Source organism: Psittacula echo, assembly GCF_963264785.1.
Source record: "Psittacula echo genome assembly, chromosome: 6".
Classification (NCBI taxonomy): Eukaryota; Metazoa; Chordata; class Aves; order Psittaciformes; family Psittacidae; genus Psittacula; species Psittacula echo.
In genome coordinates this window covers 14,878,133-14,893,281 of record NC_137743.1, presented here as the reverse complement: position 1 = coordinate 14,893,281, position 15,149 = coordinate 14,878,133, and positions in this window count along the sequence as shown.

Sequence of the window (15,149 nt, the reverse complement as noted above, 5' to 3'; positions counted from 1 at the left end):
CAGTTGAATTACTGTAAGTGTTAAAGCAAAGTTTCATGCCCAGGGTCAGCCAGGAATTCCAGACATTGTTATGTCACATTGAAGGAGCACATGAAATGTAAGTAATAGAAACACGTGCTGTACCTTTCAGTTAAGGCTTTAACACTTCAATTACAATAGACCTAGAGGCATTTTTACAGTTACGTGACCTGGAGATGTAAACAGGTACAAAGGACAACAAAAGAGTCAGATACAGAATGCATTGGTAAGTTTGCAGGAAATGCAGACCCCAAGCAGCTTCAACAGAAACTCTAATTCCAGCACTGTTGATGGCAAGATGAAGTAGTTGGAGCAGACAGCAAGAGTACAAAAAGCAGTAATTACCTAAGTAATAATTTGGTTGTAATAACCTGCTTATTGTAAGTGACTGAAATACATCACTGCAGAAGGTAAGGTATTGTGGCACTGAGGTCTGTGGGGGAAGTAAGAAAAAGGTGCAACAACTGTAATGGTATCATCTTGTTTGTGGTTTGATTTCTCCCACCCCTCCACCCCCCAGCAGGATTGTTGTGTGCACATATTACTGTTTAAACTAACGCATGCCCTACAGCAGGCCCTAATTACAAATAAATAGGCAACAGGAATCATTAGGCACAGAAGTATAAGTATCAGTAAGTAATCATATCTCTCAAACTACTTTTTGAACTGATTTTAATTAGAACAACTCCTATCACCACAGATACCAATTATGCCCAAGAAAGAGGAAATCTTACTTTCCCTGGCAATTTGGAAGCACTCCACTGCTTATTATCCCCTTCGTTGAAATGAAGCCAAAGTTAGAAGACACTTACCTCATGCTTTGCTTCAAAGAGGTTGGAAAATCATTTGCCTCCTGCTCAGTCATATGCTATTGATTTTGTCGTACCAGTCTTTCCCATTGCGCAGTCTGAACTCCCACAAATAACCGGAAACTTTGAAAAAAATACAAATCTGGGAAACTGGCTATGGTTTTCCAAGTAGATCTGGAATTATGCTTGGGATTTTATGCAAGTCATTCTTCGCTATTTATTTCATGTCTTCGTTAATTGCCTCCCAAAATGACTCATGCTTTCACTTTCAAGCAAAAGCAGGAAGCATCCCAGATTGCGGAGGTTTTAAGCAGTATCCACTGGGAAATGCGTTGCCCACAGCGCAGCTACAGCATGATGAAGAGCTGTCATTTGGCCATAGCCCATCTGAAACTTATCAGTCACCACCATGTGATCTTTATTATAATATTTAATGTAAATGTTCAAAATAGAGTTAAAAGCCCCAAATCTGAAAGGACATACAGGCTTTCGTCAAAGAAAGAAAGGAAGCAAAATCAAAGCACCATTTTCTAAGAAATTGTCTTTAGGCTTTTGAAAGCACAGATGGACTTCAGGATTGTCCAGTTTTCATTTAAATACATCACAACTTTCAGCTTTTCTTCTAGAAGACCACTATCACAGCAGAATTACTGTACTTTAGAAGCAAAGGATTTCTGAAGTCTTGAAATGGCAGCTGAAATCATACTGGAAAAAAACCCCAACAAACAAAAAACCCAACACATCAGTGAATGGTTCCTGAACCATTTTGATTTGCTTTCAATTTCGGGAGCCAGAGAGATAGTAAATACCTCAGATTTGATTGTAGGAGAGGAAGAAGGTTGTTCCTTCCCCCTGTAGATCCCTCACCCAAGGGGTTCTGTGGAGATAAATACCTGCTCTTCTGGCAGAAATGGCCTTTTTAGACACACACTCCAGCTTCCAACCCTCCCAGCAACACAACCACACCAGTCTTTTCTGCACTGGTGCAAAGGAACAACCAGAGTGGCTGTGCACGACTGATGCATAAAACACCAGCAGATCAGTCATAGAGAAGTACGCTTAGGTATACGGGACATCAGACACTCACAGCTATGGGATCACCCTCAGCTGTCAGAAGAGGCTATAACCTGTGTTCAACCATTAACTCAAACTTCCTCTTCAAACAAGTTGTGATAAGAATACAGTTTTCCATTTAGTGATTTGTAGCCCTGGCCTAAACAAAGGAGTCACACAGCATATGACACATAGGACATTGCACATGGATGGCCATCATAAGCCATGAACCTCCATCCACCTTATAACGTGACAGTTGCTAAGCTCCAGATCAAACACCTTGACCACATTTTTTTAAGTTCTAGGGACCTCCTATCTCATAACGTCTGTTCATTTCCACCTTATTTTAATATGCCTGACCTTACCAAAGGCACAGCAAAGTGTAAGCCATTCAAAATCATTGACCTTGTGCTACCTGAAGGGAATCAGAGTGAAAAGAGAAGATAGTTTTTTGAAGTGGCAGAGGACTGTGAAACTCCCCTAGAACCTTAAGTACAAGAACAGAAGCAAACACACGTAAATGAGGCTGCAAAAGGAAGATTTGTCTAAGGAATCACAGGAAGTGACAGGTAAGGGCAAAGACAGGTATTATAAGTTTTCTCCCCTTGGAGTTTAAGTGTTGTAAATTGCCCTTTCCCTGATACAGGATCAAGTTTGTGGAGAAACACATCAGCCAGTATTTATTTAGCATTCATTTTATTAAGCTGTTTTAGTAGACTTATTAATAGCAGATCACTCTCCAGACAGTAAATTTAATTATTCTTCATGATTCACACCCATCATTACCCAGAAGGGAAGGAGAAGCTGACCAGAAAGGTTTTCTCAGATACAGAGGCTCATACTGAATGAGCCAGGGTCAATGCTCGGAAAGTCCATCTGTTTCTGCAGATGCACATGTAATCCTGTAATCATTGTCAGCATCTAACCATCACCATCTTCTTGGATGTGCCCCAGTTACAAAACCATTGTTGATGGCATGTGTGCTGGTGGCCTTGTAGAAATTCATCTGACTCTGTCCTAGGATCATCAGTTCCTGTGGATTCAGCAGGATCTCCGAGCTCTGGAGCTTACCACTTATGCACATTGGGACACTTTTTTGGGACACTTTTGCACACTACCTCTCAGCATGTATTTTTCCTCTTTCCAGCTTCTTGCTTTCTGATAACTATTTCTCCATCCATATGCATCTAGATGTACCTGTAGAGCCTGTTTCAATTCACAAGGGGGGTTTGAGACACAAATGCTCCAGGTACACTGTAGGCTGTTCCTCCCATGCACAGCACAGGCAGCTTTCTCCCACCAACTGCTGTGAACACAGATGGCCACAATTTGCAGCACAGATTCCCAAATCCATCTCCAAACCTAGATCTTCCAGAACACTGCTTACCTACAAAGCTCAGCAGGCCACCACTCTGCCCATGCATGTCTTATTTCAGTAGCAGGAATCACTATGTGCTATGCTGGCAATAAAATAATACACGCTGTAAGGAACCTCAACTCCTCAGCACCCAAATGATTCTCATCCATCATTTTGTTTTATAGACATCTAAACAATTCCTTCCACATTGCATGGTGCATTTTCCTGCTTGTGATCATCTACTACCAAACATTTTTCCACCAATTATTTTCATTACACATGCTTTAATCATGCTTTCAAGCTATACCTAATGCTTAGCTACTAACAGTTCATGCTGTATATCCCGGGCACTATCATACGCTACTACAGGTATTGTACAGGTGTACAACATGTTGTACAGGTGATGTTTGATGGCTAAGGATACCTGCATGATAGTCTTACCTAGGTGTTTATTAATCATGCTTTCAAGCTTCACCTTATTTCAGCTAAACAGCTATAATGAGTTTTTCTGTCCTTCACAGCATTGCTTTGCTTTACCCATGCAATAGCAGAGAGAGGGAAGCGCAGGAAGCAAAGACTGGCTTTGTCTCAGAATCCATTTATATATCATTTTATGTGACAGATAAAAGGAAAGCTAGGAAGTAACAGAAAACAGATGACATGTGAATGTGTATATGGCAAGGAACGGATAGAGACAGGAAGCATTTGAAAGTTTTTCCATTGGTTTTCCTGGGAGAACATAGATACTGCAAAAAGTTGTGGAGCTGGTGGAAGGGATAAAACCCACAGATGTGGAAGTGTTCTGATATAGGCAGCCATTACTTTTTGCACTGCAAATGTAAAGGGGACTACACTGGGTGCTACACAGTTTGTTTTTTAAGTAGAAAACCACTCATTCATGAAAACAGAATAAGAATGTTTTCTTTAGACTTAGGCTGGCTTCCTCTGACTGAGCTGTATACCTAAGCATATAGCTAGAAGCACTATTACAGCTCACACAAGCATGTCTGAGCTAAGCCTGTGTAAACTCATCAAGTTGATGTACTACTTTTCCACGCACCTCCACACCCAGCTTCCTTGCTCTGCTTGCCTCCACTGCTCTTTGTTTCCTTCACTACCAATTTGCTGTGTGGTTTCAGCACAGCCACAAATTACAGTACAGTTCAGATACAGACAATCCCTGGCATTCCCAGTTTCCTTTTCTTCCATCTTTCTGGAGAACCTCCCACCTTCCTACTAATTCCCAGGTGTTATCAGATCAGATGCTCAGCAAAATCCCTACTGAGCATTCCAGGAACTAATTTACACCTCGTTTACGAAGCAGACGCTGATATCTTGTCATGCAGCTCACGGAGGAGTAGACTGCATTTTCATTTAGGTGAACATCTGGAGAGAACATTTATGGTACCTGTTTCAACTGCAATTATAGTTTCATCAGTGGAGGGGTTTCGCATCTCAAGACTGGGAAGTATCTGCTCTTTTTTCAAAGCCTGTTTCACGCAGGGAATTGGCATGCCTAGCCCGGAGCTCAACTAACACACTAGCTCCCTCTTTTGACTGGACAAAAAGCTGGCAGCATTGAACTGATGTGTCAAGGGGACATGTGTAGAAGGTATCATCTGTCAGGGCTTTGTGTACCACAATATTTCTACTAAATTATACACATTCAATAATCACTACATAGTTTGCTCGCACCTTTAACACACACTCATAATTATCCTGACATAAATACCCATTCCTACAATCATTTTCAAAGAAAACTTTGAATCAATGTAGGTCAGTTAAGTTTCCCTTATTCTACTTCTTCTATACTCTACCGTTTCATTATTCAAGCCTTTCAGAATTGTGAGTGCCAAGACTCTCAAACTGCATAGACAAGAGCCATATAACCACACACACAGAATTCCTCTGTCACCACCACTAGAAGTAGCCTGGTTTACATCTTAAGCAAATTAAAAATGGAAATGGCCTTCACCTGTGGCTTCTTCAGCAGACATCTATCATGTTAACATTCACCAAAGCAGATTCCTGTCCTTGCTGATCCCTTTCTGTGGAGGCTGTCTCTTGGAGAAGAGCAGTGCTATAGTCTTGTAAACATCCTGTTAATCACTGATTGTTTCTGCAAAGATTAATCACACAAAGTCAAACAAAACTAAATAACATTGAGGGGCAGTCCTCAACTGCCAGCAGTCAAAGGAAAGATGTTTTCTTCAGCAGCTTATCAATGTTTCTCTGGCTTTTTTTCCACAACATGAACACATAGTTTTCAGTATAACATGCATAGAAATTTCAGTTGGTAAGTCCAGTTAGCTAATCAAGTTGCCAGACCGCTCTGCCCTTCGTCCACTCAATGTTATGCTGTGACCAAACTCTTAAAAAAGTCTTTTCCAAAGGCTGAGGGAATCCCTGCATCAGCCTCAAATATTATTTTTCTCTTGCAATCAGAGATCAGATGAAGCTGGGGGTTGTTCAGCCTTCAAAGTAATTAATTGGGAAATGCCTGCTGGGACAGGACAACTGAGAGCCACAGCCTCCATCAAAAGTAAGCAGAGACAGGACATTTGATGTCTGGCCAAAATGAGCAAACACTGTTATATTTCAAAATCAAGGCATGCACTCAGTCAGTGAAACCCCTTAAACTGACTTGCTGCTATTTTTATCGAAGTTCCATGTCTGTGAGTGAACAAATGGAAGGCCAGTATATCAAAAGTGGCAAGTACTAGCAAATCTCTTTTAAAGGAATTTTTCTTTAGTAACCAGCAGTGTCTGCAGAACCAAGCATTTGACCTAGAAGAAGAGTACTGCACAGTTGTCACTTCAGTGAGGAAAAAGCCTTGTGGATGGCATCATCATGGCTTCGTACGAGAGGGACAGGCTTTGGGAAAGCAGGAAAGAGTTAGATGTCAACAGAAAAAGAGGTTAGGCCAACAAGCTGGGCTCTGAGATCTATGCAGGTATCAAGCCTTGGTTTGGTTTTTATTTCTGTTGCTATCACAAATAGGGCTAGGATACCAGCTGGTTTTCAGAAAACAGACATAATTACCCTAGTAGAACAATTAGTTAGGGACACTTAAACTGGAAAAGCCAACACTTGCTTAGCGTTTAGAGGTTGCATTTCTGTTAATTCAGAGTCTGTCAGTGTTCCGAGCCTGAGCAAGCTTTGTGGACAGCCTGTGAAGGGACTGCTTCCTCCTACACCAGTTCTAAGAGTCATTTCTCACCTACAAAATGCTACATCACAGTCCACCACGTTCAGCTACCTCTTCCAAAGAAGGCTGACATTCAGATAGAAATGCAGAGATTCTTAGCAGAAATACTAATGCCGATATGAAGGAAAGCACCAGCAAAAGTTGTTAATCAAGCAAGGGCTGGAAGGGTGTCTTGTACTGACAACCAAGAACATGATTAACAGCGATCAAACTGAAACACTGATGGATGAGATGTTTACATCATGAAGCCTGTGCTCTGATATAGCCACAGCAGAAAAAACTTATCAAGAGACCTGTGCTCCAATAACAGAAAGATGGTGACAAGGTTGTGTCACTGCTTTCTGCTGTCCTAACAGGAAGGCAAACTCACCATAAGGATACTCAAAATGAGACAGAGACGATGGGCAGCTGTCTTGTCTAAGGCTTATGGAGAAAGCAGCAAGATTCTTAAGGGGAAAAAATTCACAGTAATAACTTTCTGGCTTCTTAAGGAAGTATAAGACCTTCACAAATTGGTTCAAACTACCTCAAAAAGTAGATCTAGCATGATCAAGAGGAACGTAAAAGGTGGAGCAAGGATTTGAGAGCCAACATCTCATCCTTTGTGTGTCACACAAGTGACTCTTGTAAGCTTTGACATATGTCTTGGAGCCCATGAGTGTGTGGGTGTGAAAATGTGAATTAAATGTGTGTCAATGAGTGAGTGAAATAAGTTTTCTTTAAACCAAACTTCCCATTTCATACAGATTCCCACTAAATCTCATTACATTAATTTTTTTACAGGCATAGGGCAGTGAGTGCAGCTTATGTCTCATCTTCCTGGAGTACGTTTTTCTACACCCCCCTAGTCTAGCACTCCAGCAAGCTCCTGCACACTCGCCTGTATCAGATAGCTGACTCATAAGCCTTTTCTTGGATCTGAAGCCAAATCCCCGCTAGAAACGCACAAAACTGGGCAGCACACAGGGTTGGCTAGAGCAATTTCCACCTAAAAAAGATCAGTTATTGCTACAGCACACCACTAATTGCTCTCCTCTGAATTCCCTCAAGTGATTCACAGCTTTCCTGAAGAGCAAAGTGCAAACCTGTGCGCAATACTCCCACATTGACCCCATGTATCTATCCCCACACCTGGAGGATAAACTGCCCCTCATACAGGAGGGGGGAATTCCCACCCCACATCCCTCTCTTCCCTCCCTCCCTCCAGTAGTGGTTTGCTATAACCTGCAGATCACTTCTGGCAGAGCTGTTGCTGAATAGTAGTTCTCTAACTGACAGTCTGGCAGCTCATTCCTTTAACTCACTGTAATTCTCTGTACCATTCCTTATTCCATTCCCGAGACTTTCTCAAGATTACTTTTAACTCCAGCCCTGTTCTCCAGTGCTCACCATCCCTCCCAAATTCACAGTAGTTTAACAAACATACTTCACAAAGTATACCTTTTATACCATTAAATAGACTGAATGAAAACACTGAATCCCCTCAGACGTTGGACAGGGTCCTGTAAAACTTAGCCAATAAAGCCTTCTTTCCTTGCAACAAGCCCTTAGAAACCCACCTGAGTACAAGTAAGCACAGTATTGATACTGATGGCCAGGGACTGGTGAAATTTATGCAAAACCCCTCATGTCAGTTTTGCAGACCACATGTCAAGGCAGACAGGTACCTAAACGTACATGGTACAGGCTCAGATAGGCAAATATACCTTGTCAGATTCTGTTTTGCAGGGCTACATTGGTAGGGATTTCTCAGCTGGGTAGTTTGTGGTTTCAGGTATACTTGTGCTCATTGGAGGCACCCATTATAGCAATTATACATAAATATACTCCTAGTATACTGTCCTGGGTTCAGCAGCAGTCATTTTTTCTCCTTCTTAGTAGCTGGTGCAGCGCTGTGTTTTTGACTTTCGGCCTGGGAACAGAGCTGATAACAGTGATGTTTAGACTGATCAAGGACTTTGTGAGCCTCATGCTCTGCCAGGGAGGAGGAGAAGCTGGGAGGAAGCAGAGACAGGACACCTGACCCAAACTAGCCAAAGAGGTATTCCATACCACAGCACGTCATGCCCAGGATGTAGAACTGGGGGCCCGGAAGGGCTGGATGGTGGCAGGGTGGGGGTGAGGTACTGGTTGGTGAGCGGTTGTATTCTCTTGCTTGTTTTTTCCTTTATCATTATTATTATTGGTGGTAGCAGTAGTGATTTGTGTTATACCTTAGTTATTAAACTGTTCTTATCTCAACCCGTGGGAGCTGCATTCTTTTGATTCTCCTCCCCGTCCCTCCAGAAGCGGAGGGAAGAAAGGTGGGGGGGGGGAAAGTGGACTTCGCGGTTCTGATTTACGGCCTGGGCTTAAACCACGACAGGGTAATCAGGCACCTAAATGCAACACATCATTCAAAAAAATCAACCTGCTTTTCTCAAGTCTTAGGTACCTTTCAGACATAGTGGAAACCTGAGTTACATTAGGAAGCCAAACAGTGAAGAATAGGTGCACACTTAAATCTTGAGATGCTTAGAGGCAGGACTTGGAATAAACATGGAGGCAGCTGCCTCCATCCAGACACCTTGCAAACAGAATATAGGCCCAGAACTGCTTTTAGAAATTTACAATTCTGCACTCCTAGAAATTTAGTATTCTGTAGGTGATAAAAAAATACCCTAAAGCTCTGATACAAGCCAAGTATGCCCTGAGCAGCTGAAGTAATGAAGCCTCACTTCCTTTATGATTGTAATTATTGTCTTTAACTCCTTCATAACTTCTTTATCTCTTCTGTTTCACTCTCCCATTGGGCAGGATGCAGCCAAATGCATGCTGATGAGCAAGTGCAGACATGGTTGCAGCTGAATATACATACAGCCTTAAGGGAAGTGGAGCACTGTGACAGGAGTACTTAGACTGATAAATCATACCAATTTTAAGCTTTAAAATAACTTCATTACATTAGCATTCATTGAGGACAATCTTCATGCGAATAATTCTCATAATATTGAACATCATCACTACATATTAGTTCTTAAACATAGAATGGATTGTAAGGGACATTTGAAGATCATCTTGTCCAAACCCCCTTGATGATCCATGTGAGTATCATGTATTCAAATCAGCCAGCTCTTTATTCTGAATCAGCTGTGAGCATTCAGTACACTGTACAGTCAGTACTGGCAAATAGGACCTGTGATGGTCCAAGGCATATATGTTTTTAGGCCCCAGAGCTTTTCCACAAGGACAGTCAAAACTGAAGCAGGCTCTTCTTTCATCCACAGCCCAAACTGGAGATCTCATCCTGCTAAGCCTGTTGAAGTTCTCACTAGTGGCCAGCCCTTGGTGTCTGTCTCTGAAGAGAGTGCTGCAAGGCTCCTAGGGAAGGAAGGTTACTTTCCCAGACTCTGGCACATGCTTTTATCACATCCCTACCTGCGTTTGTTCCCTCTCCCTTTGCTAAGCAGCTTCTTCCTTCCCTGAGGCAAAAACAGTCTTTTCCCAGCTCTCAAGGCTACACTTTTTCAGTCATAAGTTGTTTATGATTCTGTCTTCTCTGCTTTCAACCCATGACTGTATTTTCAAAGCCTTTGCTACTATCTCACACTTTAACTGGGAATCATAACAAACGACACCTGGTCCCAGGTGCTCCACACAGTCAGTTCTCATAGCAAGCTGATAACTAGCCTGACAAGCCAGGACCAAGGCATTGTACCATTTTCTCTCTGGGTTGAAAACAAACCAATATTGAAGTTTTAGTATGTTTCTCTTAAGGGTGCAGCAAGCATCCACATTGGCTGCAGCAGCAGCAGTTGGGTAGCTCGCTGCAGTTCTGCCTCCTGGCACTCTAGGACCTAGATAGGGAAGAATTGTCAATGGTCTTGCAAGAAGCCATTTCTCCACAAGGATCTTCCAGTATATTGTCAGGAAATTAAAAAAAAAAATTAAATAAATCAATTCTTGGATTATTCCTTACCTGCTTCTTTTTACTGTTCAATTCCTACAGTCAGTATCTCCAGCTTGGCTAAAGAGAAGAGATACCTGATGAGGCGATGTGTCACCTCCCCACCATGCTCTACTTCATGTTTTCATCACAACAGGCTCCCTCCACTACGGCATCCTGCTTCCAGTCACACCTGGTTCTACCTGGTTTCAGAGTTACACTGGGAACCCACCCTGGGACACCCACAGGTATTTTCCTCAGTAGCTTATCTGCCACTTAACAATGAGCTGTTGTCTCTGGCATCTACATATACAGTCAGTGCTGACCCACAGTCAAACCCTGAGCTAAGACAAACTGATATGGTTTCAAAATAAACCTTGGGAAATAGGAGTGACCTTCTAAACCCCCCACTGACATTTTAAACCAATATTTCAAGCTGCAAGGTTAGTATTTTCAACAGTCTAGCTGAGTTTGGTTATCTGGATCTCCTCTCTTGTAATAATTAGCATTTTAATAATCTTGTTTATATAGGATTCAGAAGCACTTTAAAGCGTTTGTTTTGCTACAATAGTCTTGAAAAAAAATGTACTTTTTTTAATATACAAAACATGATACAGGATGAACTCACCTAGAAAACATTTCTTATATTGAAACTAGGAGATGGGGAGTCATACAAAGCATGAAACATTTACAGCTTCATTAAATCGGATACAGTAATGTAAGAAATGGTTATAACTTAGTATGTATTCAGCTGGTCCAAAGAAATTCTCTTTAATTCCTTCTTAGGGAAGAGTTTAACTTGTAAGGATAAGACTCTAATCAATCCAATCATTTTCATCCATGTTCCTTATCAGCCACAACTGTGCAAGACAGTTCATTGCTCTCTGCCCTCTGCTAAAGGCTGCCACTACCCCAGCTCTCCTATAAGCTCACCTTCACCCATTTCCATCAAAGCAGCTTTTCCTGGCTTTTTAATAAGCCTTTTTGCTAACCCAGATTGTTTTGACTAAAATGAGTGTGTGTGTGTAGAAACAAAGACCTTCCTGTATTTTCCCACCAATAGTTCAAGCCCATCTGTGCTTTAATTTAACAGAGTTCCTGTAAGTTAATTTACCTTTGCCTCAGTTGGGTTGGTCTTGGCAGAAATATTTATCTCAGACAGTTTCTCCCCATCAGCCAAGCCCTTCAAGAGGGACAGGGTGTACATTTGCACTATGCACTTGCTCTTCCTATATTTCTGCCCTCAGAGCAAGCAGCTGTGGACTTTTAAAGGCAAGGAAGCAAAACCATTTTCTTGTCAGGCAAGGAAGGCATTTTTCACTCTCACACACTCAAGAAGGCTTGATTGCTTCATTTTTATTGATAACTTGTTATTGCTTCGTATGTAGCGCTAGACAAGACTGGTTGTGTTAGACACTGCAGCCTTCTTGCTTTTCTTTTGAGGACTGGAAAAGCATCCCTCAGCAGAAGGCTTCGATGGCAGCTTGATCCCTAATAAGGGACTCTGCTGCAACATCATCCCACCTGGAACACTTCCAGCCTTCTCCTCACCATAGCACCAGACATCCATACAGCCCTATGGTGAGCAGACTGCAAACTGATAGTAACCCAGGGGCAATAGGAAGAAAGTTTATATATTTCAACAGAACCAGCTCCCTGCCCCGCTGCATTACAGCAATACAAATTGAAGAGATTTAATTACCATACCAGGTATGGTATGGTAAGCATGTAACTTATGAAAGCAGGTAACCTATGAAAGCAGGTACTGTTCTAGAGGGCATTTTGATTTACTCGCAATATCTATAACAGGAACTAATGTTTAGGATCAGAAACCAGACAGACTGAAATGAGTAATAAACAGGAAAAGAGTGCCAGTGGTTAACTAGTAGAACAAATTATCAGGGGAAATGTTGAGTTTTCTCATTTCCTGATGTCTTCAGATCTGTCTTTTTGGAAAAAAAAATACGTACTTTAGTTTACCATAAATCAGTGGGGTAATGTCAAGAGAAACATGAAGAAATTGCAGGGCCTGTGAAAGATGGGAGGTCAGTCTATGGGGTCTAGTGGTCTCTGCCTGTTCTGCAGAGTTGAACTCCAGAGGGAGAAATAAAGAGTGTCTTTCGCATCCACATGCACACACATCCTGTGCCCACAGAGCAGAGTATCCACAGGCAGCTGGTATTTAGTCCCACATGGGATGCTACACTGCTGACCCCCTCATCCACACACAACAGTCTGCTGCATGTTCAAAGCCACATGCCAGCTCGTTTCACATCCAATTCCCAGCCCTTCTGCTTTTCTCATTCCAGGATAAGAAATAAATCCAGGTTCTTCTCCCTCCTGCTCTGCATGAGCAATCATCCTGGAGAAGACAGATCCCGAGTGTCCTACATATCCCATTATCCCTTTTACAATTGTAAGAGTTTTCTGTAGTTTGACAGTCAGATTAGACAAGGAATCTGCAAACACTTGTCACTTTCTGGAGTCTCAGTTAAACCACCACACAAAACCAAGAATGTTTCCGTTAGCAGAAAAATACTAACTTCACCTCTTAGTTCTTACTAATACCAGTAAGAAGCTCTTACAAAGCAAATCCTCTCTACCAGTTTTTCCCCCACTCTTCTCTGATCACTCAGCTGGTGGCACAAGGTAACCAGCAGGCAGCAGGAACAGGCAATTTGGGAAAAGCCAGAACAGCTTTTTGACAAAAGTGGTTTTTTTCTGAACACCATCATGCCTAACATACATATTCCTTTACAGGCCCACACAGCAACCTTCCCAGAAGTACCTTTGGGTACCCTATTCCAGCCATTAAGCCTCAGTCATACACTCCTCATTACTACTGTTCACAGCCTCTTTTGGATCTCAGTGATCTTCCAAGCTGTCTTACCAGAATATTCATCACAGATGTTGTTAGAACTCCATCCACATCAATTATTGCTCACAAATTTAGGCAGTAAAACCAAGCTTTTACCTAGCAACATCAAATGCTTTCTGTATGAAAGAATAGTCACATTTCATACTGTTCTCATTTCTATTGTATCAGCTAGCCCGTTTCCCAAGCAGTTTAGCTTTGGGAGTGTAAAGAGATTCCTTTCTGCCCACCAGCAACTGAAGCTATCACACCTGCAGTGACCCACCAACATTTGTGTGGGGCTCAGAATCTTCTCTTGCACTTTCAACCATCACTCCACTTTTCATGAAGTCCATAAAGGATGGGTTTATTTTCATCAGAAGATGGATACAAGTTAAACACTGTTCAGAGGAAACAATTAAGCTCAGAAGAGCCTTTGCAAACATAGCAACACACAGCATTTATTTTCATGTGAGAAGAAAGTGATGGTAGTTGTAAGGAATCAATGTACAATCAAAGTGGTTTCTAAAGTGACAGGCCTGCTTTTCCCATGTACCATTTACTGAAGCATAGATCACTGATGGCAAGCCCTTAATCTGGACTGAAACTGAAAGCTTCAAGCTTTTCAAAGAGGCAATAAATATGATTATCAAGGCTGATATGATATCATGCAAGCCTGATTCAGGATTCCTTGTGCACTCATCAATGAGTCTATGCTGACAGTACAATGAAATTGAAAATATTCATTTATTGAAGGAACATAAGCACTCACTAGCGCTGCTAAAACCGTAGGGTTTAACTCACAGAAGTATTGATGCATCCTCCCAACGACATCATAAGCCTAGCACAGGCAGGTTGATTTTTACCTAATCTCCCAAGTAACTGTTGGCTTTTTCTTCCCTCACCTTTATGCTCTATCAGCACCCTGAGCACTATCTGCAGACATTCCCTCATCCCCAGCTATTCCTGCAGTTCTTTCCCCACACTCCATTTGTATCAAGCTTCTGGGGACAAAACCATTGATTTCCCTTCTTATTCCCCTTGGCCAACCAGGTAATTACAAGGTAGGACAAGGCAGGACTCAAAGCCTGATGAGCTCATATGGAGACCATCTCTGACAAATGCCTTCCTTCCATGCTGCTGACACCTTTGAGGACAGTTTTACTTCATCCTGCCCCTCCAGGGTACAAACATGTGCAGAGTACATCAGTTCACGCTGTCACTGCTGTATACTTGAGGGTAGCCCATGTCTCTCATAAGGGACTGGAAGATTTATCCATGTGCTATGTGAAAGAAGCCAGCCACACTCCCAAAGCAGCGTTTGTAGAGAGGGGTCTGGTCAGAAAGGCAGTGCTGTTCTCCCTGCGTTTGGTGCCTCCAGCAGGTCTCACAAGTGCTTTACAGCACAGACCTCAGCTCCAAAATGAGCCAGTTCACGACGGCAAGGCAAACGGAAGCAAGAAGAGCAGAGTAAGTCTGCTGCTGTTATTGCCATATGATACAGTACCCTATCCAGGAGAACTCAATGGGAAGCCCTTGAACAGCCCTAATTAAAGGAGAAAGGCTGTGGGATGCTTTCAGTACTTATCACATAGCTGAGGGCAAGAGCAGGCACCAAGGTGAGCATTTTCACCCTCTGCTCTCAGCAGTGCAGACCCAGAGACAGTGTGCACCCAGCTTACAGCAAAGATCTCTCATACCTTGAGGTGCAATAATGAAAACACCTGGATTGCCATGGTCTGCTCCTGAGCAGGGATGGCACTTGACAGGGGCACAAGTCTCCACTGAAGATGGCACAAGGCTGTGTGGTCTTAAAGCTTGCCAGTGTGGTCTTTCATATAGGATCTGAGATGGCTTCTCACAGGCTGCTCAAACTGCAGCCAAGCTTCCATCTTGCATAGAAGACACTCAGGATGCCAGGGCA